The sequence below is a fragment of the Bubalus kerabau genome, chromosome 4 (assembly GCF_029407905.1).
Source record: "Bubalus kerabau isolate K-KA32 ecotype Philippines breed swamp buffalo chromosome 4, PCC_UOA_SB_1v2, whole genome shotgun sequence".
NCBI lineage: Eukaryota > Metazoa > Chordata > Mammalia > Artiodactyla > Bovidae > Bubalus > Bubalus kerabau.
In genome coordinates this window covers 28872555-28899880 of record NC_073627.1, presented here as the reverse complement: position 1 = coordinate 28899880, position 27326 = coordinate 28872555, and the positions used below count along the sequence as shown (strand labels likewise).

Genomic DNA, 27326 nt, shown 5'->3' with positions numbered 1-27326 from the left:
GGTCTCCAAACAGAGGAAATAGGCTGCAAGTGTCCGACATTTTTTATCTTTCTCTTAAGCGGCAGGAGGAAACAAACAAGTGTTAGATTTCCCCCTTCTCTATATTAATTTAAAAGGAGGTTTCTCTTAACATTTTAACAACACAAAATTCTTAAAATGTTGTTGCTCTGATGACACCTGGCTCCACCTGAACTTAACTTTTCTCAAACCTCGAGCTAACCGATGAGTTTTTCCTATGGAAATGTTTTCAGGCTAGAACAGTTAGAACTGGACATGGAACAACAGACTGGTTCCAAATAGGAAAAGGAGTACATCAAGGCTGTATATTGTCACCCTGCTTATTTAACTTATATGCAGAGTACATCATGAGAAACGCTGGGCTGGAATAAGCACAAGATGGAATCAAGATCGCTGGGAGAAATATCGATAACCTCAGATATGCAGATGACACCACCCTTTTGGCAGAAAGTGAGGAGGAACTAAAAAGCCTCTTGATGAAAGTGAAAGAGGAGAGTGAAAAAGTTGGCTTAAAGCTCAACATTCAGAAAACTAAGATCCTGGCATCTGGTCCCATCACTTCATGGGAAATAGATGGGGAATCAGTGGAAACGGTGTCAGACTTTATTTTTCTGGGCTCCAAAATCACTGCAGATGGTGACTGCAGCCATGAAATTAAAAGATGCTTACTCCTTGGAAGGAAGGTTATGACCAACCTAGATAGCATATTGAAAAGCAGGGATATTACTTTGCCAACAAAGGTCTGTCTAGTCAAGGCTATGGTTTTTCCAGTAGTCATGTATGGATGTGAGAGCTGGACTGTGAAGAAAGCTGAGTGCTGAAGAATTGATGTTTTTGAACTGTGGTGTTGGAGAAGACTCTTGAGAGTCCCTTGGACTACAAGGAGATCCAACCAGTCCATCCTAAAGGAGATCAGCCCTGGATGTTCATTGGAAGGACTGATGCTGAAGCTGAAACTCCAATACTTTGGCCACCTCATGCAAAGAGTTGACTCATTGGAAAAGACCCTGATGCTGGGAGGGATTGGGAGCAGGAGGAGAAGGGGACAACAGAGGATTAGATGGCTGGGTGGCATCACTGACTCAATGGACTGAGTTTAGGTAAACTCCGGGTGTTGGTAATGGACAGGGAGGCCTGGCGTGCTGCGATTCATGGGGTTACAAAGAGTTGGACACGACTGAGTGACTGAACTGAACTGAAGTTAATGAACTATGTATTTACCCTAGATTCTGTCTTTCTTCAAGTTGGTTCCGCTTCAGACTCAGAACTGATTAAGGTCTCAACAAATCTGTATGTTTTACTCATATATCGTTCTTCTAATATGTTAATGAAACTATATATTTACTTGGACACTTGCCTTTCTTCAGGATTCATGTCAATCATTTTATGGCCCAGGATGACTCATCAGGTGCCAATGTTATCTCAAAACACATGTTAGGGTGAGGGGCCTGGTGCCACTCTGAGTTTTGAGACATCTCCTTTCTATAATTAACAGCTTGCTAGTAGCTATATAACATCCGGCTAAAGACTAGTTGGGGTGGGGGTGGCACTCTTTCTGCCCCCTTCTTATGTCTATGTCAGAAGCTTTCTCTGTCTCTTTTATACTTTTATGGTGGTTTAGTCGCTAAGTCGTGTCCAACTCTTGTGATCCCGTGGACTGTAGCCTGTCAGGTTCCTCTGTCCATGGGATTCTCCAGGCAAGAATACTGGAGTGGGTTGCCATTTCCTTCTCCATTTTTATACTTTAATAAAACTTTATTACACAAAAGCTCTGAGTGATCAAGCCTCGTCACTGGCCCTGGATTGAATTCTTCTCTGGAAGCCAAGAATCCCAGCATCTTTTGTGGTTCATCAAGTTTTCACCATCAAGGAAGCCTGAGTCTGCTTAGAGATTAGGCCAAACAATGAACTGTCCTGCTTCCTGAGGAGCAACGGCCCAGATTCTCATTGCAGTCTCTGGAAGACTGTTCTGTAAATCAGAGAAAACCATGAACAGAGCAGCCCTCACAAACCTGGAACCCAACCTGAAGTATTAATAGCTCAGTCCCTAATTGGAACAAGGTGATCTGTGTGTGCACTGAATTCTATGGGGGATGGGGTGGTGGAGGTTCTTTTTGGGGGAAAGTCACATGACTCAGAAGCTCCATCAATTTTCAGGCACGTCTCTGGACTTCAATCAGAATGCAGTAGCCAAATCATGAGATGTGATGTGAAAACCAATAGTCAGAAAGAGAAGAAAAGGGGACAATGGCAAGAGTTCAAAGGCAATCAGGACTTGATGTCCTGAGTCTAACACTGAGCTTGAAATGCAAGTGAGCCTCAGGGAGAGGGGAGATGATCCCTGGTAGGGAGACCCCCTGACAAGCCACATGGGGGAGGTTTGCTCCTTGAGCTTCAGAAAGAAGAGGGGTAAAAGGCGGGCAGAGGGTGGTCCAGCATCAACTGCACCATTTACATGTAGGGTGTGGAAACAGGTGAGTATTGAATTCATCTCACCTCTCAATTCTCCTTAATGTTCACCAATAAAAGAATGGAATACACTGAGAGGGGCAAAGCACTGGAAGACTCCAGTGCAGACTGAATGTTGGAAATTGGATGGAGCTTCAAAGACAGGCCATCAAGATTCATTTGGAGATGAGAGGATAGTGTGTGTAGAAGCAGGACAGCTGTAACTGTGTGTATTGAGGAAAAACCCAACATGGACACAAGATTTCTACTACAAGCAGCTTTTTGTGGTCTATGTAGGAAGTGTAACTCCCTAGGCTCATGGGAAATTGTGTCTTTTTAATTCTATGCGGTGTACCTGTTTTGCAAGGGGAAAGTCAACATAATTTGAAGTGTTGATTTAAAATAAAATGCTTCATTTCACTTACATATTATATTTTATTAATTTTACATCATATTTTAAATAATATTTAGTTCCTTGAACATTGTTCAGATATAGGAGACTGGTTCTCCTCTTCCACAGGGGTGTTCTATACACTCGTGTCTGTTATTCACCAGACATTACTCGGCTTACATTCCCTGAGAGTGCACTGAAGTGTAGATGCAAGAAGGAAGAGAAGGGGCTTCCCTGGTGGCTGAGTGGTAAAGCATCCACCTGCCAGTGCGGGAGACACTTCTATCTGTGATTGGGAAGATCCCACGTGTCACGGAACAATTAAACCCATGCACCACAGCTACTGAGCCCGTGCTCTAGAGCTCGTCCTTCACCAAAAGGGAAACCACCTGCGCAACACAACTAGAGAGTTAGCCCCGCTCACCGCAAATGCAGAAAGCCCTTGCCTAGCAACCAAGACCCAGCACAGCCAAAAGTAAATAAATAAATTTAAAGTTGTTTTAAAAGGAAGGAAGGCAGGGATTCACACCCACAGACTCCCTGTGATGGCTGTGGTCACTGATGGGCACTGCAGCCTCATGTTCAGATGGGATTTCCATAAATGCTACTACGTTCAGCCTTCTGTCTTGGTGTCCACTTGGGGATACACTGTCCAGAGAGTCATAGTTTATGCTGGCTGGAAACTGAGCCCACACTGCTCTCACCCCTCAGACCGCAGCCATCACAGAAGGACATACATGGCGCTGGCTGGGAGGAGCCCTCTGTTACCCTGAACCCACTTTGGGTTTAGATAAGGAGAGATTAAAGAGAAGGAGAGAAAAACCCCACGGCTGGAGAAATGTCATGAATCTGCCCCTGAAGAAGCCCATAAAAACTTTTGTTAGTACTGGGACCACTGAACACAGGTCAAGACCCAGCTGCTGATTCAGGTCTCAATCTTAGCCAAATTGTCCAGCTGTTTGCCCTCTTAGAGTTTACAAATATTACAGGACACCAACAAGTGGTTTTCAAGATTTATTTGCGAGTGCTGTTCCAAGAGACCTGATGTGAAAATGTCAATGCCTCCTGATGGCCCCAGATTTTGGAACTGCCCCGTTATTGCCTGCAGACTTCTAGAACATGAAATCCACACCTTTGCTGATTTATTGCTGCTCTCATCACATGTACTGATACGACTCCTATATTTCCATTGGTTGTATGGAGATCGGGAGGCTGGTTCATAATTTAAGCAAACTTTACTGTCACTTCCTTAACTGTGGCGGTCTGGGTACTTCTAACACTGGTGGCTACAGCAAGGAGGAGTGCAGCTATGAACACATGCTGCTGCTGCTGCTCAGTCGCTCAGTCGTGTCCGAGTGCAGCTGCTGCTGCTGCTGCTGCTGCTAAGTCGCGTCAGTCGTGTCCGACTCTGTGCGACCCCAGAGACGGCAGCCCACCAGGCTCCCCCATCCCTGGGATTCTCCAGGCAAGAACACTAGAGTGGGTTGCCATTTCCTTCTCCAAGGCATGAAGGTGAAAAGTGAAAGTGAAGTCGCTCAGTCCTGTCCGACTCTGAGCGACCCCATGGACTGCAGCCTACCGGGCTCCTCCGTCCATGGGATTCTCCAGGCAAGAGTACTGGAGTGGGGTGCCATTGCTTTCTCCATGAACACATAAATGCAACCAAAGATCAGCCGCAAGTATTGGAGTGGTTTTTGACTTGTTTTTACGGAGCCAGTCTGTCCGAAACCAGATGAAGCAGGTCCGTCTGGGATGCTCCCTCCAGGACCTCTGCTTCTGCACATTGGAGGTTTCCAGCCTATGTGGCAAAAGCACTCTCCATAGTTGTTGCAACATCTTCTAAAATTGCATTTACTGGGGGGACAGTCATTTGAGACTAGTATTGCTGCAGTTGTTAATACAGATCTTCTCAGGAGCGCACAGGGTACCATTTCTCACCTGATCAACATCAATTATTACATCCAGTTGATGGTGATTGGATAGTCCCCAACACCAGACCCCTGAGATCTTTGACTGATGGAATGAAACCTCTTCCTGCAACGGGGGAGGTTGAGTGACATTGCTACACTGGAGCCTTCCACGCTTTACATCTTCCTTTTTACAACCATTAAATTTCAAGACCCTGCGCATAGCAGTACAGTGTCCAAATCGATTGGTTCCTCTATTGATTTCATAACAGTCATCACGACCCTGAAAAGAGTCTCTTCCAAATATTTCTCTGCAGTGCACACTGCGGTCAGTGCAGGTCCCATTATAGCAGCAACCCTCTTTAGAACAGGGCATTCCATCCTGCATATAAAGATCATCCAGAGGCATATAGAGACTGTTCCATGACAGTATTCCGGAAGATCACATATACTCTGGATTGGTCTGCAGAGTGTTCCTCTCTTAGACCAGGTACGGTTTGTACAGCAGCCTCCTATATGACACTCAGCCCCTACCTCGAACATACGGTTAACTTTACAGCTGGGTTGTTATAACACTGCTTGAAGGAGCTATAGTCACAGTCCTCCCAATCCTCTACCTCAGAATTTCCACAACGTTCTTTTATCAGGCTTTCATTAAAAAAGCATTGAGGTTTCGCAAACATACAACTGCCCCCAAATCCTGCTATGCTCCGCCAGTGAAGAGCGGAACAGTTACTGAAGGACTCTGTCAAGGATGGGAATGTTCCCATAATGCAGCTGCTCCTCCTCAGGCAAAAGCAGGTATCCTCATCATAGTACAGTGCCGGGAGCCGGCGAGAGACATTCCACTCGTGACAAAGGTCATGAGGAAGGGGGCTCGGCATACGCAAAGGCGGGATCGAGCCTCGGGAGTGCCCCCGGATATTCTCGAGCATCTACCCCCCAAAAAACCAGAGTCTGCCTACTTTATTGCTTTGTGCTCTCACCTCTGACTTTACTGGGGGCTGTCCCCCACCACCATCTCACTCTCTCTGTCAAAGAGTTAACTTACAGCTCCAATTAATAAAGTTCCTGGGCAATTAGGAGTGTTTAAATCCAAACCCCTCAGATGGCTCTCTAACTCGCCTGACAAGTTTACCCGTACACCTACAGCTATGCATACGATTGTTTACAGTCTCCCAGCCTCCAGAGGCACGGGAAGCTTAAGATATTCAAATAGCTTAGAGCCTCTCAGAGAATTAGAAACTGTCAGAATAAAACTAGTAAAAGATTTCATTGATGAGCCAATGTTTGTTGCCAAGTTTTCACATCCCCTGAATTGTATCCTTGAATGTGCATTAATTAATATAGTTGGTATGTAGAAAAAATAAGTAGTGGCCTGGTGTTAGTAACTTTAGACCCTTAAGGTAGTAAATTCTTTCCTTTGTAAACCCATTACACATCCACCCTATAGGAACGTAATCTTATCTTCGGAAGATGGCGCCAAACCTTAAAATAATTACTCTTAGAGAAAATAAGTCTTTGTTGATAAGTCCTTGTCAAGAGTCATAAAATGTTAAAAGGCCTCTGGCCAGAAGATGATGTAAATCACCTAAACCATTTGTATACGATAAATCTGCAGGAAAGAAACCCTGGCTTTTGATAAGCATCAAAGACTGCTGATTTTGCATCCCCTATTATCCTCTATGTGTAACTTAGGGTATAAAAGCCCCTGTTGAAAATAAAGCTATGGGCCTTGCTCACCAACGCTTGGTCTCCCCATGTCATTCTTCCCTTTAACTTCCAGCTGAGTGTCCATCTGGAGCGTGGATATCCTCTGCGACCATTTATTTGCCTGGGCTTCTAAGACCCACTCGAGAAGGTGTCTAAGGTGGGGCACCTTCCGCTATTCGAGAGGGCGCCTGCGGCCTCCGTGGTCAGAGCTAACCTGGTGTCACGGGTTATATTGATTTTCCGCGTAAACCAAGCCACTCAGCTTCTTTTCTCCACTGAATTTTCCTACTGAGCTATCCTCATTCTATTCCTCTTTATTATCTCTAATTAACATTTGAATAGGTCGCCTAGCCGTCTCTCCTTCGAATACCCTGGATCAGCTGGGGCTGGACCCCGGCAGTACAGACCAATTTGTCTCCCAGTGAGTCGGGCTGTTAAAACGCCTAACAAGATTACACGTCTCCCTAGACGATCAACTAGGGAGTCTGGTCCATTTAGACCAGACTAAAAGGACTGTTACACAATACATAAAGTTCTGATTCAAATTGAGTTAAATTGGATCCATCACGATTAAATATGAAGGATGTACTGGGATCTCCATATGGTAGAAATGTTGCTGTATGGTAACGAGCATATGGACCATATGGTACATTATAATCATTCATTCTGGTAGGATCTTGTACATCATATATAGCACTGCAATGAGCCAGAAGTTCAACACAAGACCCTTATAAAAGGAGTCCACCATATTACTGATCTGTAACAAGAATTTTATACACATAGTGACATTGTTGTATACACAATACATTGAATTAGAAAACTGATCCAATCCTGACATAACTGAAGGATAGGTTGCAAGCATTCTGGAAGTAACTCTGGGGGCTACACTGACATCCTCTTCAGTGGGCAATGGCTGCCTGTCCTCCTTGTGATCCGGTCTAAATGCGGGTCCTGTTCCACTGGCGTCTGCCACAATGTGAGAAACTATGTCTTCAAGCCTTTCAGAACACATGAGAGAGGCTTGATTTCATAGATAAGGTCATCCAAATTCATGATACCTTCGAGACCCCCATAGCAAGTGTCCAAGGTGACCATGGACAGAGGAATCTCCTCCAGGTAGCTGAGGTAGTAACAGTCTGAAGGGCCGATGGGGTAGTCTATCTGGAGGGCTCTTTGGTCATCCTGAGTCATCAGCGGCAGGTGTCTGGGTGAAAATAATTTCTTGCACCACATGTGGATAACATGCCTCTGCCCTGCAACACGCAGGCTGTAGGAGAGCCAGCCCAGCACCTGGACACTCTTGTCTCGGTGCAGCTCCTTCCTGGGAGTCACCACCTCCGAAGAGCTGTAGCGCCATGAGGGACGTCCTGGAGAACACTGGACAGGAGCCAGCACTGCCCAGAGCCCGAGCAGCAAGAGGGCTGCCCGCAAGGTGACCTGGCCCTCTGTCAGCCTGGCGGCCCGGCTCAGGGACATCTGCCAACGAGAATAATTCAAAGCAGGGTCCCAGAGTAGCCAAGTCTATACCATCTTCTGTGGCCACTTCCTACCAAGAAAATACTGACAGACAAAAAGGGGTCACTGGGTGGGTATCCTAAGATTAGGTAACAGTCGCAGGGCCAGGCAGAGGGTGGGTCTGGTTGTGAACTCAGCCAGGGCTGAGGTGAGAGACTGGGAGGGCTGTGTCTGAGAGTGCTACTGGGGAACTGAGGGCTTACTGGGTCAGCATTTAGAGTAGGATCAATATTTTCCTAGTGCACCCTGAAACCCTTCAGAGTCCTCCATCTCATGTTCCCTTCCCCTAATTACCAGACTGTGTTCCTTTCCCCACGGTGAGGAGAGAGGCTGCCCCTGACCCTGGAGAGTCCCAGAGGGCATTCCCTCTAGTCCTTGTTCGAGTTTCTCTCCTGGACGGTGGTACATTCCTCCCCCCTCCCCCCACCCCCACCTCAGCTGAAGACACAGGGGAGTGTCTCTTGGTGCCCAATGGGAGACAACAAATATTTCATTCGTGAAAATTCTGTACTTGTTTTCAGGGGAGGAAAAAAATCTAGTACCAGATCATGACCAGAAGAAAAAACGTCATGGTTCTCCAGACAATGAATATTTCCCTTTGAATTTTTGAACATACTCCCGCCATTTAAACTGACTGTGTTGGGGGATGAACTTCCAAGGCGGGACATTTACTCCTGGCCTTGGTCCGGCAGGACTCCATATTCCTACCTCCACCTCCCCCCACCCCCACCCCCTACCACCCCCATCCTACCTGGGCCTGCTCTTCCCCGGTGGATCTAACCCATGGGCTAATTTTCCCCTCTGATAGCCCAAGACTTGGATGCTCTTTCACTTCCACATTGGGGTTTTCACAAAGCACAGACAATAACTGAGACATAGAAATCTAATGTCTCCCTTTCCCCTCTGTTCTGTGCTCTTCCAGGCTTTCATGTTCAAGTGCCCACCGTTCTGCTCTCTCATGAGAATTCCCCTTGACCTTTCAAATGTTAACTCCACACTTTTAATTTATACCCATTACAAGACGATGTACTCTTCTCCCTCCACTCAGCATTTAATCATGCCTACACACATGGCTTTTACTGGTTCGCTTCTCGTTTCCTTCTTCTCCATCTTCTCTCTGGGCCTGTTTTCTCTTTACTCTAAAATTATGTCTCACAGTCTCCTTTGCTGCCTGTCAGCTGACAATGGACTCTGACTCGTGTTTTCATACTTTCTCTTCCATTGAAGTACTTTGATCAGCATGAAACGCTTTTGAAGGCCCAGTGTCAAAGGTCCAGTACTGCAGACGTGCACTAGTCCCCCGCCTTCAGGGGGCCACACTCATTCAGTCCACCCACACATCACAATGTGGAGTCTGACTTCACTGCAGGTCTCCAAATCTAATATCATACGCTGAGGGGTATGATATTACCTTTTAGTTTATCAAATGTACCTTGGTTATGTTGCAAAATACTCCCTCAATACCTTATTTAGGGTGCCAGGGTAGGGGGCCTGGCTGCACAGCTTGTGGGATCTAGTTCCCTAAACCCAGGCCCCAGCAGTGAAAGCCAGGAGTCCTACCCACTAGGCTACCAGGGAACTCCCTCTCTGTACCCATTTTGAAAAGAGAGTTTACTATGAGTGGATGTGGAATTTTGTCAAATGTTGTTGCTGTATCTGTTGAGATGACCATGTGGAATCCCCATCACTTGACTATCCAGAAGGAATCTCCTTTTCCTTTTCCTTCATTCCTTCCCCTCTTTCTTCCTTCCATACTTCCACAGATACACAGAAATCTGCATCTCTAAGAGATAATCCACAATAATTATCTCCTATCTTCCTTCTTTGTATACACAGTAAAGTATATCTGAGATAGACAATTCACAAGGACCTGTGGCTCAGCAAACTGCTCATTCTTCTGTGGCAAAATCCAAAAAACAATAGAGATATTCCATAGATATGTAATACCTGAATCAGGCGACTGTACGCTGACAACAATCACAACATTGCATATTGAACATAATGCACTGTAGCATCGGCAAGATGTTAAAGAAAGGAACAAAAAGCAGCTCCTACTCTAGTGTGTCTGACCTCCCTGACATGGGATGCTATCCCATCCCTGGAGGCTGAGCAATCTTTGGTCCCATTGATGGAGTGGGGATGTTTCAGGAAAGGGGACCCCTTCCAGGGCTAACACTTGTCTAACACTGGGAAATGAATTGTCTGAGGAGACACACGTGCTGATAAAGCAAGAAATTTTATTGGGAAAGGGCACCTGGGTGGAGAGCAGTAGGGTAAGGGAACCCAGGAGAACTGCTCTGCCACATGGCTAGCGGTCTTGAGTTTTATGGTGATGGGATTAGTTTCTGGGCTGTCTTTAGCCAATCATTTTTACTCAGAGTCCTTCCTGGTGGCCTTACTCAGCCAAGATAGATGCCAGCGAGGATTCTGGGAGGTGGTCGGACATATGGTGTCTCCTTTTGATCTTTTCCGAACTCTTCCTGTTGGTGGTGGCTTATTAGTCTCATGTTCCTTACCAGGACCTCCTGTCATAAAACAACTCATGCAAATGGTTGCTATGGTGCCTGGCCAGAGCAGGCGGTTTCAGTCAGTGTCCTTCCCCTAACAACTCCCCACTGAAAGACCTCAAACTCAAGGTGCCTCTTGCGAATTGGGGCGGAGGTCTCTTTCTTCTGTGACTTTTTCCTGCTGTGCATGGGTGTAGGCCTGCCTAGCAGAGCACAAGTTTTTCTCTACCGGATCTAAGTTGAGGTACTCTTCATCTGCAACCAGCATTCACCCTTGTAGACAGCAATTTAGCTTGAAACTGTTGGCTCCTCTCAGAGATGAAATAGACAGGGGTCAAACAGGAGAGCTAACAGGATGGGCATCACTGGTTCCCAGAGACAGAAGGCAACATTTGTGGTGAGGGCTTGAGGGTGAGTGACTTTTTTCTGATTGGTTGGTGGTAAGGCAACCACCACCAGAGTGGTGGTCTCAGAATCTTGTGCTCAGCCTGAAGCTACCATCCTCCACCGGGTGGGGGCCCCAGTTCTGTAGAAGAACTCAAAAACATTGTTATGCATATTTTTTTGAGTGGGAACCAGGATCCTGCCTCAAGGCTGTACCACCATTTGCTCCTCCTCTGTTTCTGTATCCCCTCCCTTCCCTGATTAGCAACTGTTGGAGTCTACCCTTTGGAACTCAGGGAAGGTCAAAGAGGCTGAATGAAGCCTGGGCAACTATGACTGTGATAACTTCCTGTCTAAATGGGGCATAGGACTGCCTCAGCTTGGAGAAGAGACACTGAATTGGAAGTATTCCTGACTTTCAAGTCCTAGATCTAAGTCTTGTAGGATTAAAATCTCAATCCCTTGGTCTGCCATTTTGGTGTAACATCCCAATTAGAAGTAGTTGGAGGAGTGACAACTGGAATTTTAATAGACAAAATAAATCTCATTTCTTTTTAGAAAAATAGCCCTGAAATCCAGTCTAGACCTTCAGGGAGACTTGTAGGCAGTTGCCTAGCTCTATAAAAAGTAAGGTTGTAGTTACTAGCTTCCAGCAGACATTGTTTTGAGAATGGTGGCATCTAAGCCTGACACGACTCAGAAAACTCAAGTGTTTAGCGATATAAGGTCTAGTCTGAAATTACACCCATAGAATCACCTAGTTATTTCCTTGAATGTCTGAAGCATCAGATCAGATCAGATCAGTCGCTCAGTCATGTCCAACTCTTTGCAACCCCATGAATTGCAGCACGTCAGGCCTCCCTGTCCATCACCAACTCCCAGAGTTCACTGAGACTCACGTCCATTGAGTCGGTGATGCCATCCAGCCATCTCATCCTCTGTCGTCCCCTTCTCCTCTTGCCCCCAATCCCTCCCAGCATCAGAGTCTTTTCCAATGAGTCAACTCTTCTCATGAGGTGGCCAAAGTACTGGAGTTTCAGCTTCAGCATCATTCCTTCCAAAGAACACCCAGGGCTGATCTCCTTCAGAATGGACTGGTTGGATCTCCTTGCAGTCCAAGGGACTCTCAAGAGTCTTCTCCAACACCACAGTTCAAAAGCATCAATTCTTCGGCACTCAGCCTTCTTCACAGTCCAACTCTCACATCCATACATGACCACAGGAAAAACCATAGCCTTGACTAGACGAACCTATTTTGATTTTTCATTATAAAATTCTCCTAACCTTTTGATAGGGCCCACATGGGGTCTCACTGATAAGATGGCTCGTATTGTCAACCTTGCGGATGAAGAATAAAATCACAGAGATCTGTGAGACTGACCAAATTGCCCAAATGGCATCCTGTTATCTCTGTGGCGCTTATCTTCTCAAAGCTGCAAGACCACCAGATTCCAGATGGCTACATGACCATCACTTCAGAGAATTTTTCATTGGTGGGGTATAAGAAGGACTCCGTCAGAAAGGGAGAACGCTGGTTTTCCTTAAGAGCCAGTCACCCTCTCTTTTCCCTCTAATAAATTTCCTTTTCTTGCCTGACTGCCTGGCTTGCTCTCTTTTTCTCTGCACTAGCCTTACACTTTTCTTTAAGCCACTTAAATGGAGCTCATTTACAAATTAATCTCAAAAATATTAACCAGAGACAGAGACATATAGAGACATATTTATACAGACACAAAGCAAGATCTAGCTTCATTTTCTGAGCTTAGTCATGAATTAGATACTACAATATAAAATTTGCTAGTTTATAAATAATAGTTGGAATAAATAAAATTTCTAAAGGCTTTTCCCCATTTTTCCTCAGTCTCAGCAGTTAGAGATGGTCCAGACAAGTGTTCCTGAGAGCCCTGGTCTCAAGGCACAGGGAAAGAAAATCAAGTTCTAACAAAATGGTGGCAGGCCACTTTCTTCTCCATGAGATCTTCCTGACCCAGGGATTGTACCCGTGTTTCCTGTGTTGGCAGGCGGATTCTTTACCACTGAGCCACCAAGGAAGTCCCATATATATATATGTATGTATTTGCCATCTATGTAAGTATATATACATATATACACTAATATATATTTCTGTATACATATATCTACCATCTATATATATGCCTGGCATGTTGCAGTCCCATGGAGTCACAAAGAGTCGGACACGACTGAGTGACTGAAATGAACTGATATGATGCATGTAAGTATCTGTCATCTCTCTGGATGCATCTACCCATTTTGTATCTACGTATATATGTATGTATGTAACAGCTGTATATTTGTAGCTGTGTGTGTATACATGCATGTATTTATTTATCTAGCTACATTGGTTCTACTTCTCTGGAGACGCCTGACTAATATATCAGCAGTTACACAAGATTGTCCTTACTTGGCAGGCAGTGTATCTGCGGACTATGACTTTGCAGTACAGAAACTAAACAATTAAGTATAATTGGAATTTTTTCAGTGTTCTGATACTGATATTGAACATTTTTTCTGTTACCATAGAGATATTTAGGACCACCTTTTCTAAATTGTAATCTCTCAGACTTGGGAATAAGTTTCTAAATCCTGAGGATACCTTGAAGTGGTGCTACAGAGGTTGGCATTTATGGAGTTGTCTTGTCTGAGACGTTCATGTGACACCACATTTTCAGGAAGAAGCTCAAGTTTATAATTGGCTGGCATTCGAGGTGGGAAACTGGAGGACAGAGGGAGCTCATTATCCGACCCCACATTGTCCTGACCATTGAGGTGGGAAGGCTTTACACTCCTTGTCTCCACATAAGGCTAAAATACCACTGTGTTCACAGACTAGACCAGAGTAGAAATGGAAATCCCCTAGGTCTGGGGCGATTCAGCCCTTTGTCACTGGTCATTGACACCTGCACGCCTCCACTCCTGTGCTCCTGCCAGCCTGGAAGAGCAGAACAGGCTGGGCAGGTCTGAAATAGAAGGCCCGCAGGTCAGCTCCGGCATCTCTCTTTCTCTCTCACACACATTTTCTGTCTCTCTTCATCTCTCTGAATCTCTCTCGCAAAGAAAATTGTCATGCGAGTGTATGTTCCTCGGTTCTTTGTCTCATCACAATAAAGATTTGGAGCGACGGATATTAAAGCCCTCGGCGCGTCACAGCTCTCGGGTCTTGGACAAACCGTGTTATAGCTCTTAGGCAAATCAGTGTTACAGCTCTATTTTATTTATAAGATAGCAGGAGAATCCATCCTTGAAGCGTGAGAGCATGCCAACCCAAAGACTCGAAGAGAAGCGAGTGGAGGAGCGTGCGGGGGAGGGAGAGAGAGGGAGAGAGAGAGAAAGAGCACACACACGCGGGAGAGAAAGAGAGCCCTAGAGAAAGCGCTTTGGCTCCTCCTTTTATATGTTTTTTTCCTCAACCTAGGCCTGCCTATGAAAATTGGGCTTAGCCAGGAGTGCTGTTTGTTCTGCCTGAAGTCTTCACTCTGGTCCTCGAACCGTCCTTTGACCTTCCTTGTCTTTAGCCACCGCCATTTTGGACTCCTTTTCCCTATTCTACCTACCTAAAAAAATGATGACTTTTTTTTCCTTTATTTTCTTTCTTTCACTGTTTCTATTTTATAACAGAAGAAACTTAGCTTCACAGGGGTAGTTAACGCACCAAAAGAAAAACAGTAAATATGGTGCTTAGAGTGCAAATAAAAATTAAAACCTGTGCTTCTGTGCCTCTAGAACTCATGTATTTTCTACCAAAATGTTAAAAAATATAAAAAAAAAAGGGGAGGGAGGGTGAGGGAAAGAGAGAGAAGAAGAAAAAGGGAGAGAGAGAGAAAGAGAAAAACAAAATGGGTGTGTTGCAGGAAAGGGAACTGCTTTCAGAATCAGAAAGTGGTCTCTTGTCTAACACTGGGAAATGAATGTCTGAGGAGACACACATGCTGACCAAACAAGAGATTTTATTGGGAAGGGGTGCCCAGGCAGAGAGCAGTAGGGTAAGGGAACCCAGGAGAACTGCTCTGCCACTGGTTAGCAGTCTCCAGTTTTATGGTGATGGGATTAGCTTCTGGGTTGTCTTTGGCAAATCACTCTGATTCAGAGTCCTTCCTGGTGGTGCACACATTGCTCAGCCAAGATGGATGCCAGCGAGAAGGATTCTAGAAGGCAGTTGGACATGTGATGTCACCTTTTTGACCTTCCTGAACTCTTCCCGTTGGTGGTGGCTTATTAGTTTCACGTTCCCTACCAGGACCTCCTGTTGTAAAACAACTCGTGCAAATGGTGGTGCAAAAACAACTATGGTGCCTGGCTGGGTGGATGGTTTCAGTGAGTGTGCTTCCCCTAACAACTTCCCTCTGAGAGACTTCATACTCAAGATACTTCTTGGGATTTGGGACAGAGGTCTCTTTCTTCTGTAATTTCTTCCTGCTGTGCATGGGTTAGGCCTGCCTAGGAGAGCAGAAGTCTCTCTCTACCTGATCTAGTCAGTCAATTTACTAGCTCAATCATGTCCAGCTTTTTGTGACCCCATGGACTGCAGCACTCTGGGCTTCCCTGTCCATCACCAACTCCCAGAGCTTGCTCAAACTCATGTCCATCGAGTCGGTGATGCCATCCAACCAACTCATCCTCTGTCAATCTTTCCCAGCATCAGGGTCTTTTCCAATGTCAACTCTTCACTTCAGGTGGCCAAAGTATTGGAGCTTCAGCTTCAACATCAGTCCTTCCAATGAATATTCAGGGTTGATTTCCTTTAGGATTGACTGGTTTGATCTCCTTGCCGTCCAAAGGACTCTCAAGAGTCTTCTCCAACATCACAGTTTAAAAGCATCAATTCTTCAGTGCTCAGCCTTCTTTATGGTCCAATTCTCACATCCATACATGACTACTGGAAAAACCATAGCCTTGACTAGATGGACCTTTACTGGCAAAGTAATGTCTCTGCTCTTTAATATGCTATCTAGGTTGGTCATAACTTTCCTTCCAAGGAGCAAGCATCTTTTAATTTCATGCAGCAGCCACAATCTGCAGTGATTTTGGAGCCCCCAAAAATAAAGTCTGACACTGTTTCCACTGTTTCCCCATCGATTTGCCATGAAGTGATGGGACCAGATTCTAGGATCTTCATTTTCTGAATGTTGAGCTTTAAGCCAACTTTTTCACTCTACTCTTTAACTTTCATCAAGAGGCTTTTTAGTTCCTCTTCACTTTCTGCCATAATGGTGGTGTCGTCTGCATATCTGAGGTTATTGATATTTCTCCCGGCAATCTTGATTCCAACTTGTGCTTCCTCCAGCCCAGCGTTTCTCATGATATTCTGCATATAAGTTAGATAAGCAGGGTGACAATATACAGCCTTGACTTACTCCTTTTCCTATTTGGAACCAGTCGGTTGTTTCATGTCCTGGTCTGACTGTTGCTTTTTAACCCGCATACAGATTTCTCAGGATCTAAGCCAAGATATTTTGTGCCTGAAACCAGCATTTACCCCTGTAAGAACAGTAGTTTAGCTTGAAACTATTGGCTCCTGTCAGATATGAAATAGACAGGGGCAAATAGGAGGCCTAAAAGGATGGTCATCACTGGGCCCCAGAAACAGAAGGCAACATTTGCAGGTGAGGGCTGCAGCGTGTGTGACTTTCTTCTGACTGGTTGGTGGTAAGGCAACAGAGTGGTGCTCCAGGAATCTTGTGCTCAGCCTGAAGTTACCATCCTTCACCTCGGTGAGGGCCCCAGTTCTGCAGAACTCAAGGACATTGCTATGCATGCTTCTTGAGTAGGAAGCAGGACCCTGCCTCAAGGTTGTACCACCATTTGATTGCTCCTTCTGTTTCTGTATCCCCTCCCTTCTCTGATTAGCAACTGTTTGAATCTGTTTTGAATCCTCTGGGACTCAGGAAAGGTCAGGAAGGCTGAATGAAGCCCATATCCTACAGACAAGAAATGGAGAACACTGAACAGATCTATACTCCAGAGCCCCGGTGAGTCCTGCTCAGTTTTAATTCAGGGAACTAGGCAACTATGACTGTGATAACTTCCTGTCTAAATGGGGCATAGGACTGCCTCAGCTTGGAGAATAGACACTGAATTGGAAGCATTCCTGAGTTCCAAGTCCTAGATCTGAGTCTTGTGTGATTAAAATCTCAATCTGTTGGTCTGCCATTTTGGTGTAACAGACCCAATTAGAAGTAGTTGGAGGAGTGACAACTGGAATTTTAATAGACAAAATAAATCTCATTTCTTTTCAGAAGAATAGGCCTGAAACCCAGTCTGGACCTGGCACTTCTGGGAGACTTGTAGCCAGGTAGCCAGTTGCCTAGCTCTATAAAAAGTGAGTTTGTAGTTACTAGCTTCCAGCAGACATTGTTTTGAGCATGTCTGGTGGCATCCAGGCCTGACACAACTCAGAAAACTCAAGCGTATAGCAATGCAAGGTCTAGTGTGAAATTACACGCATAGTATCACTACCTTGGATGTCTGGAGCATAGCTACTCTGTTTTGACTTTTTTGTTTTAATTTAACATTTTATTTAGCCAAACTTAAATTATAACTGCACAGTAGTTCCTAGAACAAATAATAAGTTGTTCTTTGGGGACAATTTTCTGACAAAATGAAGAGACACAAAGTGATGTGTCTTCCCATTTGACTTTCAAGGCACAGCCATAAAAGAGGATAATTGCTGATGCAGCTTGGCTTAGATCATAAGGCTCTTGGGCTCCATGGACAGGGCAGCCTGGCGCTCTCAGAGACAGGTCCACAGGCACAGCTGACAGTCCAGAGAGCAGCACCCATGCAGGAGGATGCCTAGGATTTTCCAGAGGGTGAGGCTCGGGCTCTGTTTGGCACCGAGCTAGATGGGGGTCTGGGGAGTTCACAGTCATGTGCTGGGAAGAGCTGATTTGAGAGGATAAAACTGACAAGTTAAAGGAAAACGCCCGTCCTGACATGACAGCAGGCGAGTGTAAGTCCAAATGTTTGAGACACCCACTTCAGTATAGCTACCTAGGCCTGTAAATTCCTCTTTTCCTATATCAGTTTAGGCTGTCTATTGCAAACAACAGTGTCTGAAAGAGCATTGTTGAAATAAAAGGTGTAGAAGACTTGGGACAGTCATGAGACTTGGGACAGTGGGCAGAGCTAGCCCCAAGGAAGAAGCCTAGCTCTAGCAACAACTGTCCAGCCCCGAGAAGACTGAAGGTGGCCTCATTTGAGTGGCAAACAGTAAGGTTTAAATTTCAAAAATTATTTATCCTGCTTCCTAATATTACTTAAACCACATAGTTCCATGAGGCAGGGTAAACTTGAAATCAATGAAACAGTAATGATCTTTCAAAACTGAGCAGCTGAACTACATATCAACAAGACAGGCCAGATTAAATCAAACTTAATAAAAAGCACTTTATGATACTAGTATCCATGTTCATCTTTAACATGAGTTGGTTTTTCAAAGGGAGGACGATGTAGGGGATGTCAAAAACCAAGTGAGAACAGATTTGCTTTCATCTCATTCTGTTCAGTTTCCATAATGGGAGGATGGATCCACTACCATTTCTTCACCAGTTTTCTTTGTTGCTGGCATCTCGCGCCTTTGGTCCTCCATGCCGAGGAAGGAACACTTTGCTGGGTGGCACTGCTCTAACTGCTACCAGAGACACTAGGTTTGACTTGTATATTGATAAAATCTGGCAAATATCTTCTGGAATCCTAGTAACTTCTGGAGGTGTAGGTGTTTTGAGTAGAATCTCATAAGAAGAAATAGTAGGAGAAGAGGCATCTGCAAAATTCTCAAAGCATTCATCTGAATTTGTACTTTCTTCCATTGCCAAATCATTCAATGAACTGTTTGCTTTTAATAATGGATAATTTGTGGATACCAGAGCTGTGCTGCTTTTTGTAGAAGGAACTTTCAAACCAGGAGTGCTGAATGTAGGTGCCAAGGGAGAATCTGTGTGCTCTGCCCCATTTTTTTTCCCAACAGCTGGATTATGAGTCCAGGAGTGGCAAAGACATTATCATTGGGCACTGGTTCTGTTTCTATGGTCTCACTGTTAGTCTTCACATTTTTAAGTCCAATTGTGTAATCGTCATTTAAACACATAGTGTATTCAGAGATACCAACTCAAAATCATCCATCTTTAGTGCACATTTTGAAGTTTTTACTAGTGACTGTTTGGAAAATGGAGTTAAAATTTTTGGCTCTTCCTTCTCATTGTTTACTGCTTAGGGAGGGTTTGGCAGAAATTGGGATATGATGTACTGCTCAAGTCCAAAATCAGAAAGTTGTGGACTATGCGGTGACTTCTCAGAAACAGAAGTGCTTGGAGCAGCAGAATCCAACAAATCATCTTTCACGTCAGGCTTCTCAGGACATTCACATTCACTGGGCACTGGTTTAGAGTCAATGACCTCTTTCTCATCCACTGAATTTTTCTTGGCACATGGAGTATATCCATACTTCTGGAAAAACTCTTTTATTTTAATGATATCCACTGAATTCTTTTTCATCAGTATTTTTGTTGCCTTTATGAAACCTATGCTTTCTTGACTTTCCAAGCTTTGCTTTATCAAGAATATTGACATCATCCTTTAGAGTCTGTACTTCTGAGTGAAGGTCATGTAAAACTCTCATTGGACAATCTTCAGAGTTGCTTTCCTCTCTGTCCAGCGCTCACTACAGCTGGGCCGTCTTGCCATCCAGGGTGATAGCCAGAGACCTCAGCATCCTGCAAAAGTCTTGGATTGGATCCATAGGAGAGCCCGGTCTATTTTGACTTTTAATTATAAAATTCTCCTTAATAGCCAAAGCAGATGTCACCATTAACAATGTCATTGTTTCTCAGGTATGAGAAGATGTAAGAGTTGGAACTCATTAAATCTTCTCCTGAAAAGATCTAACTATCTGAAGGCCTGTTCTGCCAGTTTTTCCCAGAGCACAGGGTGTCTCATTCCTGATTTCCACCCTGAACTCCTTTCAGGGGTGTTGAAAATCAGCAGCTGCCAGTGGTCATGATTTAATCTTTGTAGAGGTAGATGGCAAGTGTCAGTTTTTAGTTGGCAGAGCCCCTTCTTGGTCATAAACTTGGCCATGATTTTAAGAGAGAGCATTTCATGACCATTTCATGCTAGGATGCTGAGAATGTCCATTCTCAGGTCTGGCAAAGATTTTGTTAACAGGCCACTCAATGTGCTGTTACTGGATTAGGCCATAAAACAGTATCCAAAATTCTCTAGACCACCTGTCTTGCTAGCCTCTTGGTCCAGGATAACATTCCTTCATGTTGCTTCTTCCCATATCTAGAGTTACACTGTTACCATCATTGATCTCATATGGAACTATATATTATTTTATCAGAGGCCTCAGTCACACATTTGGCAGTATAAGAAACAGCAATTTTGTAAAACTGGTGAAAGACAAGTAACATAGACATCAGTATTATAAGCTAAAAACTTCCATTAGATGTAGCCCAGTATATCCCAGGTCATCTGACTTAGTCTATTCTGTATGAATCTTTATCTTCCAGGGAAATTATATATTAGCACTGTCTATAAGGCACATAACCCAGTTTCCTAGTGTTACTAGACTGATTATTTTTAGTATGATTTAATTGTTTCCAACATAGAGGACACTTTAAACCTAAATTACCATAACCTGGTGTTATCTATATAAATCCATCCCATAATAATGGGAGATTTTTTTCCTTTGCTGAAACTTTGCTTGCTGCTCTGATTGAGACTAATAGAAGAAAATTCAAATTTATGGCCAGGGTCAGAGGAGGCATTATTAATTGGTCGGGTAAGGGGATTCCATTTAGTAATATCAATAGTGACATGAATATGACCATAATTTTTCTTTTTAAGTAAATTTTCTCAGGGTCAACCACTTAGAGACTTGGAGTAGAGAAATTCACCAAGGTAACCCAGAACTAGACACAGGTAATTGGCCACAAACCCAACAATTGGATTGATTTCTAAAACTAGCCTAGGATCAGGGCTATGATAGAAAAGCTTTTGATTTATATGCAAAGGCCTAAGAAGTCAAGAAAACACTATAAATGATCATACGAATCAGATCCACATCTTGGGCAAACTGTCTATCTCTGATGTTGTCTTCTTCTTGTCCTGGTGTAGAGCAGTTTCTCCTCTGTTTGAGCATCATTTTAAGGTGAGATCAGGTCAGTTGTCCTCTCTATAGATCAGTCTAGTGTTGGGGCCTTTGGAAGTCGGAATTAATCTAAGAGTCAATTTCCCTTCAGTTTCATTGTGCATGAGCTAGTTAAGAGTACCTGATAAAAAGGTCCTTCCATCCAGGTTGGAGACAGCCCCTTAAATTATGTCTTTTTCTAGTCCTGGTTGCAGCTCATGAGGCATCTGATCTTTATGCAAAGATAGATTACTGAGATAAGCTTCAGAAACAAACTTAGGGTGTTCTTTAGAAATTCAATTAAATTTTACATTAATATCACATAACAGCAAAGAACTATCCAGGAAATGAGTCTTACTAGATTCAGACCTCCATTAACAAACTTGGATTTAACATTTATTGAAATATCTTTTTCTCCCTAAAATTACTCTCATTTTTATCAAAAATAACCAAATTAAGGCTAGTTTGTTTGCAAAATAGGTCTGCTTTCAATAAATTTGGCCTGATGATTTATATAACCACAATTGATTACAGACTTTTTGCTTTGTTGAAACTTTCATAGATTCTCAGATTGAACTTTTAAAATAAAACAGGGCTGGGAAAAGTCATACCAAAGGCTTATCACAGGTTTCACCTAACAAATCTAGGTGAATTCTTCCCTTTTCAAGGTCTCAAAAATTCCTTCAGAGTTCTGTACCTGTTAGTGAGAAAACCTTCCTAACTCATCTGATAAAGTTACTGAAAACCTAAGATTTACCAGTCTCTGAAGGAGTCAGATAGAGAGAAAATATAATTGTTTTAATTTGTTTATAACATATAATTTTACCAAATTACTGTCATAATTATTTTGAGGGGAAGGTTCTCCCTACTCCTGGAAAACACAGATTCAAATCTATAATTTTTTCAGATAGAAACCATAAAAGTTATAAGCATATTCGCTGGTTAATTCAGTCCTTTTGTAACTTTTGTGAAGTCATCAGGTTTCCCATTAGAATACCAGGACATATCAGAATGTTAGAAACTCCACATAATTTCTAGGATATTTATATTAGTAATGTTTACCATACATTATAACCTGAGAGGATTTATTACTCATTTGACAATATTTCCCATGTAATTTAACCAACCAAATAAGGACAATTAGTTTAATAGTTCTCTTTGGGATGTTTTAGGTGCCCTCTAAAGCAACCCAAAGTTAGCTAGAGGTCAAAAGAACTTCAACAGAATTTGATTTAGGAAGTTTTGTCAAAAAAATCAGTCAAAAGGGTTTAGAACATTCAGTCAGATTTCGTCAATGCTGATGGGTGTATCACTTAACTTGCTGATATGTCACAATCGGTATATATAAGGAGGCTCGAGGTCTAGAGAAAGTCAACTCCGTCATCTTGGACCTAGTTGGCTCTAACCAGTTCTCCTGCAGCTGTGTCATTCCTAAGAAAATCCATTTATCCAACTAATTGTAATCCAATTTTAGAAAATCCTGATCATGCATAACTCTTTCAGTATTTTTTTTTCATAACGTCTTCTCTTGAAAACACATCTTAGTTTCCCTAAAGTATTTTACACAATGAGGTACATTTCTTGTTGACAAATTTGTTACAGAATACAGTCTTATTTGACCTCTAGTAAACCTAGGTACAACAGAAGTATTATACTTATTGATGGTTCTAAAGACATATCTATGTTACCAGGTATTCATTTAATACTGAATATTTCTCAGTTCACATGAATCTGAAATTCATTTAATTTAATTTAGAATTATTTGATTTGTAAGCACTTACATGTTTAAAGCCAATTAAATAGAGCTTATCTACAAATTAATCTCAAAAGTATTATCCAGAGACAAAGACATATGGAGACATACACATATTCAGACAGACACAATGCAAAATCTAGCTTCATTTTCTAAACTTAGTCATGAATTAGGTATTACAATATAAAATTCACAATTTTATAGATAAATGTTCCTGAGAGCCCTGGTCTCAAGGCACAGGGAATGAAAATCAAGTTCTATCAAAATGGCAGCAGGTCTAAACCAAATGGTGGCCTGACAAAGCAGAATGGCCATCACCAATCACAACACAGATCGCAGAGTAGAAAACACATACACAGACCTGACAGTCTTAATCAGACCCTCCCTTAACAGAAGATTATAGTTTCTCAGAAAACCTCCTATGGAGACACAGAACTTCAGATCCAAGGACTAACAGAGTAAATGAAAATATCTCAGGTCTTCAAAGATTCCAAAGGGAGGAAAGGAAGCCAGGTTGAAAGGAGAGCGGGGAGGAGGCAGGAGAAAGGGGCAAAAGCTGTGGCCTTATAGACATCTCCTGCCACCTGCGGACACCCAGGCATTATGGGATGTTACCCTGGGCCTCCAGAGAAGGGAGGACTGGAACTCGGCCCTACCAGAAACCAGACCAGACCAGAATTCAAGCCAGAAACTAGAACAGAACCAGAATTCAAGTCTCTGCCAAGAAGAGGTGATCAGCCTCCAGTCCTCAGCTCAGGAGGATTTGACCTCCTGATTTGAGGCCCTTTGACCAGATTTCTGTGTTCAGGATCGGGGGGCTAGAAAAAGAAAGGGTAGGATAGGAAGGGTTAAGGAGAGGAAAGAGAGAAGGAAGGAGAGAGAGATCAATAAAATCTCTTGTTCCTTACCCGGTCTGGGCACTTTGGCCAGTTGTCCGCACCAGGAGGAGACCAGGAACAAAAGGGTCCCACTTGTGGCAGCTGGGTCTGATCCATTGCCAGGCAAGCTGGTCCCTGAGTGCCCCAAATGGTCAGGATGTCAGTTGCAGCAAAGAGGAGACCCCGCCAAAGTCGCCATTTGTTGCAGGAAGAGGGACCCCTTCCAGGGCCTGAAAGAGGGCTCTTATCTAACATTCAGAAGTGAATGTCTGAGGAGACAAAGCAAGAGATTTTATCCGGAAGGGGCGCCCAGGCAGAGAGTAGGAGGGTAAGGGAACCCAGGAGAACTGCTCTGCCACGTGGCTCACAGTCTCGGGGTTTATGGTGATGGGATTAGTTTCCAGGTGGTCTTTGGCCAATCATTCTGATTCAGAGTCCTTCCTGGTGGCGCACACATTGCTCAGCCAGAATGGATGCCAGTGAGAAGGATTCTGGGAGGTGGTTCTGAGCAAGATCAAAGCCCCCAATTAAAGTAACAACCTTTTGCTTTCCCTTCCCTTATCTTGTTTTTAAACAGCTGCTGCTCATCAATCACCACTTTCACTTCTGTGATCTTGCTTGCTCCTTACATCCATGGGAATTAAGGCTGCTGGTGAGGGGAGGGATCTGAGCTGTTTGAGCGGGAAGTTTACAGTGTATAAAAGATACCCAGAACAAAGCCGGGACTCCCAGCCTTTGGAGGTGACTCCGCTGGGCCTGCACCAGTGCTGAATAAACCCTGCTGTTCTGTATCTCTGAGTGACACTTGTGTCTTTCCGACACTATGGTTTCTATAATATTTTCTGGTGCTTTGGCCAGGAAGCTGACAACCGAACTGGCCCCTTGCGCCACCATTGTTAGGGAACCAGAGAAAGCTGTGGCCGCCGACCTGGTGACAGACAGATAGGCACCACCCGGCCATTTGCTGGAGCCCAATTCTCACTCAAATCACGCTGGCCTTGGCCCATGCCGCTTCCCCAACAGACTCAGAAGGAGAGCAGAAGCGGGGTCAAGTATAGGACGTCAGATGGGGGAGTGCCCTGGGGACATCTGCCTGAGTCAGGACCCACCATATGGCAGAAGGGGCGCCTGCTCACCTCCCAATGACCAGACAGTCACTCAGAATAGGGTATGTTCCCTCAGGTGGTCTGTCAATTCTGGTGTGTGTGGGAGAATGATTGGGTGGAGTGAAAGCCGGCGCTCCACCGTCTTTGGACTATGGCGCCTAAGAGGGTCCTAACCTGTGGTTCCATGATGAGCTTATTCAGTTCAGGGCAGTGCCAGCCTCTGGGGGATTTAATCTGTCCTTGTGAGGCTGGTCTGGGTTGGGAGTTTATATTGACCTGCCAATGCTCAGAGGTGTCTAAATTTCCATATGGGGAGCAGCCAGATGGATGAAAATGAGTGTCTCCCTTTGTTTTGTTGTGGGACACCACGTCAGGGTGGGAACTTTCACATAATGGGCAACTTGACTTCTAAACTCACTATCTTAGAGTGTATGGTTAAAAATTTTAAGAAAGGATTTTTCTGGGGATCAGGCTTCCCTTATAGCTCAGTTGGTAAAGAATCCGCCTGCAGTGCAGGAGACCCCAGTTCTCTTCCTGGGTTGGGAAGATCCGCTGGAGAAGGGATAGGCTACCCACTCTAGTATTCTTGAGCTTCCCTTGTGGCTCAGCTGGTAAAGAATCTGCCTGCAATGTGGGAGACCTGGGTTCATATCCCTGGAGAAGGGAAAGGCGACCCACTCCAGTAATCTGGCATGGAGAATTCCATGGACTGTACAGTCCATGGGGGTCAAAAAGAGTCAGACACGACTAAGCGACTTTAACTTTTCCTGGAGATTATGGTGTAAAATTGAGTCCTGAAAAGCTGTACAGTCTTTGTACCCTGGAGTAGCCCTCCTTCGGGGTCAGTGGCCCCCAGAGGGACCTTAGATATGCCCACAGTCTGAGTAGTGTCATAGTGGGAGACTCCAGCCACCTGGACCAATTCCTATATATCAATTAATGGTTGGAAATTGCCCAGTTAGGGCCCCCTTGGGTTTCAGGGATAGTGTAAAGTCCTAGTAATTCAATCAAAGAAAAGGATCTTGTGCCAAGAGAAGGAACCACCTATCCTCCAGGGAGAGGCTGAAGAGCTGCCTCCAATGTCCCCACCTTACGTCCCCATGGCTCCTGCACCCAGAGCAGCAGATCCCCATTTACCAGACAGCCTACTGCCTTCCATTCCTTCTCCTCCTCCTGATGCTCCTGAAGTTGTTGTGCCCCCTTGGCCAGCCATCCCAGAACCAATGGGTAGGCGCCTCTGGTCGGCTCAGGGACCAGCTGACTCAGCACTACAAATGCCCTTACGAGAGACTCAAGGGCTGCAGCACTTTGCTGCCGATGGGATCCTACCTGAGGGGGGACCCGTTTCTTACTACCAGTCTTTTTCCATGACTGATTCCCTTAACTGGAAACATCACACCACCTCTACTCTGAAAAGCCCCAAGCGCTGGTTGATCTCTTAGAATCCACCTTTCAGATCCACCGCCCTTCCTGGGGAAACTGCCAACAGCTTCTCCTCACCCTATTCAATACAGAGGAGCACCGAAGAGTCGTAACAGAGGCTCCAGGGGGTCAATTAGACGCAGAGAACTGGGATCGGTAGAATTTCCTGGAGGAAGAGCCTTGCTGGGCCCCAATACCGAGGGAGGGGAATAAACCAGTTGGAGAGGTATTGACAGGCCCTCTTACAGGGGGTAAGAGCCACGGTTAAGAAGTCTACTAACATAGCTCAGATCACTGAGGTGCTACAAAAGCCAGATGAAAGCCAGGCCGACTTCTATAAAAGGCTATGTGAATGAAGCCTTTCGGGCTTCACCCCTTTTGATCCTGAAGCCCCTGAATATCAACAGTTGATAAATGCAGGCTTTGTGGGACAGGCCCAATCTGACATCCAGAAAAAATTTACAGAAGTTAGAAGGGTTTGCACGTAAAAATGCCACAGAACTGCTAGAAATAGCTAACAAAGTCTTTGTCAATCGCAACCAAACAGCACGCTGAGAAGCAGAAAAGAGGATGAAGCAAAAAGCGGCACTCTTGGCAGCTGCCCTGTCAAAGCCTTCCCCCACCCCACCCCGCCGTGGGACCACCCCACAAAGCAAGGGGCCCAGATCTGAAAGGGAGCGTTCCCCTCAGCCATGATCAGTGTGACTATTGCAAGGAAAAGGGACACTGGAAAAATGAGTGCCCTAGCGCCCTGAGAAGAAAACCAAAGCAGCAGGCTCGCTGAGCTGATATCAAACCGAGCCACCCAGCACTAGTCTGATTGGGCTAGCTGGAGCAGAATCCAACTAGGGGGGACCAGGCTCTCTCCAACTGTGCCTCTGAGAGCCCATGGTCAGAATTCAAGTAGGGGGCCATCCAATGGACTTTATGGTGGACACAGGTGATGAGCATTCAGTGGTCACCCAGCAGACAGCCCCCTCTCGGGAAAAGAAACTACCATCATCGGGGCCACAGGTGCCCAGACCCACAGGCCATTTTGCAGTCCCTGACAGTGCCGACTAGGGGGCCGTGTGGTAATGCACAAATTCCTCTACCTGCTCCACTGCCCCGTTCCCTTGATGGCAAGAGACCTGTTTG

General features: G+C 44.6%; 1 pseudogene; it reads right to left on the bottom strand.

Annotated features, from left to right (window-relative positions):
* Positions 1 to 17488: 17488 nt before the first annotated feature.
* On the bottom strand, positions 17489 to 24629 carry LOC129649164 (spindle and kinetochore-associated protein 3-like; annotated as a pseudogene).
* Between the last annotated feature and the right edge of the window lie 2697 nt (positions 24630 to 27326).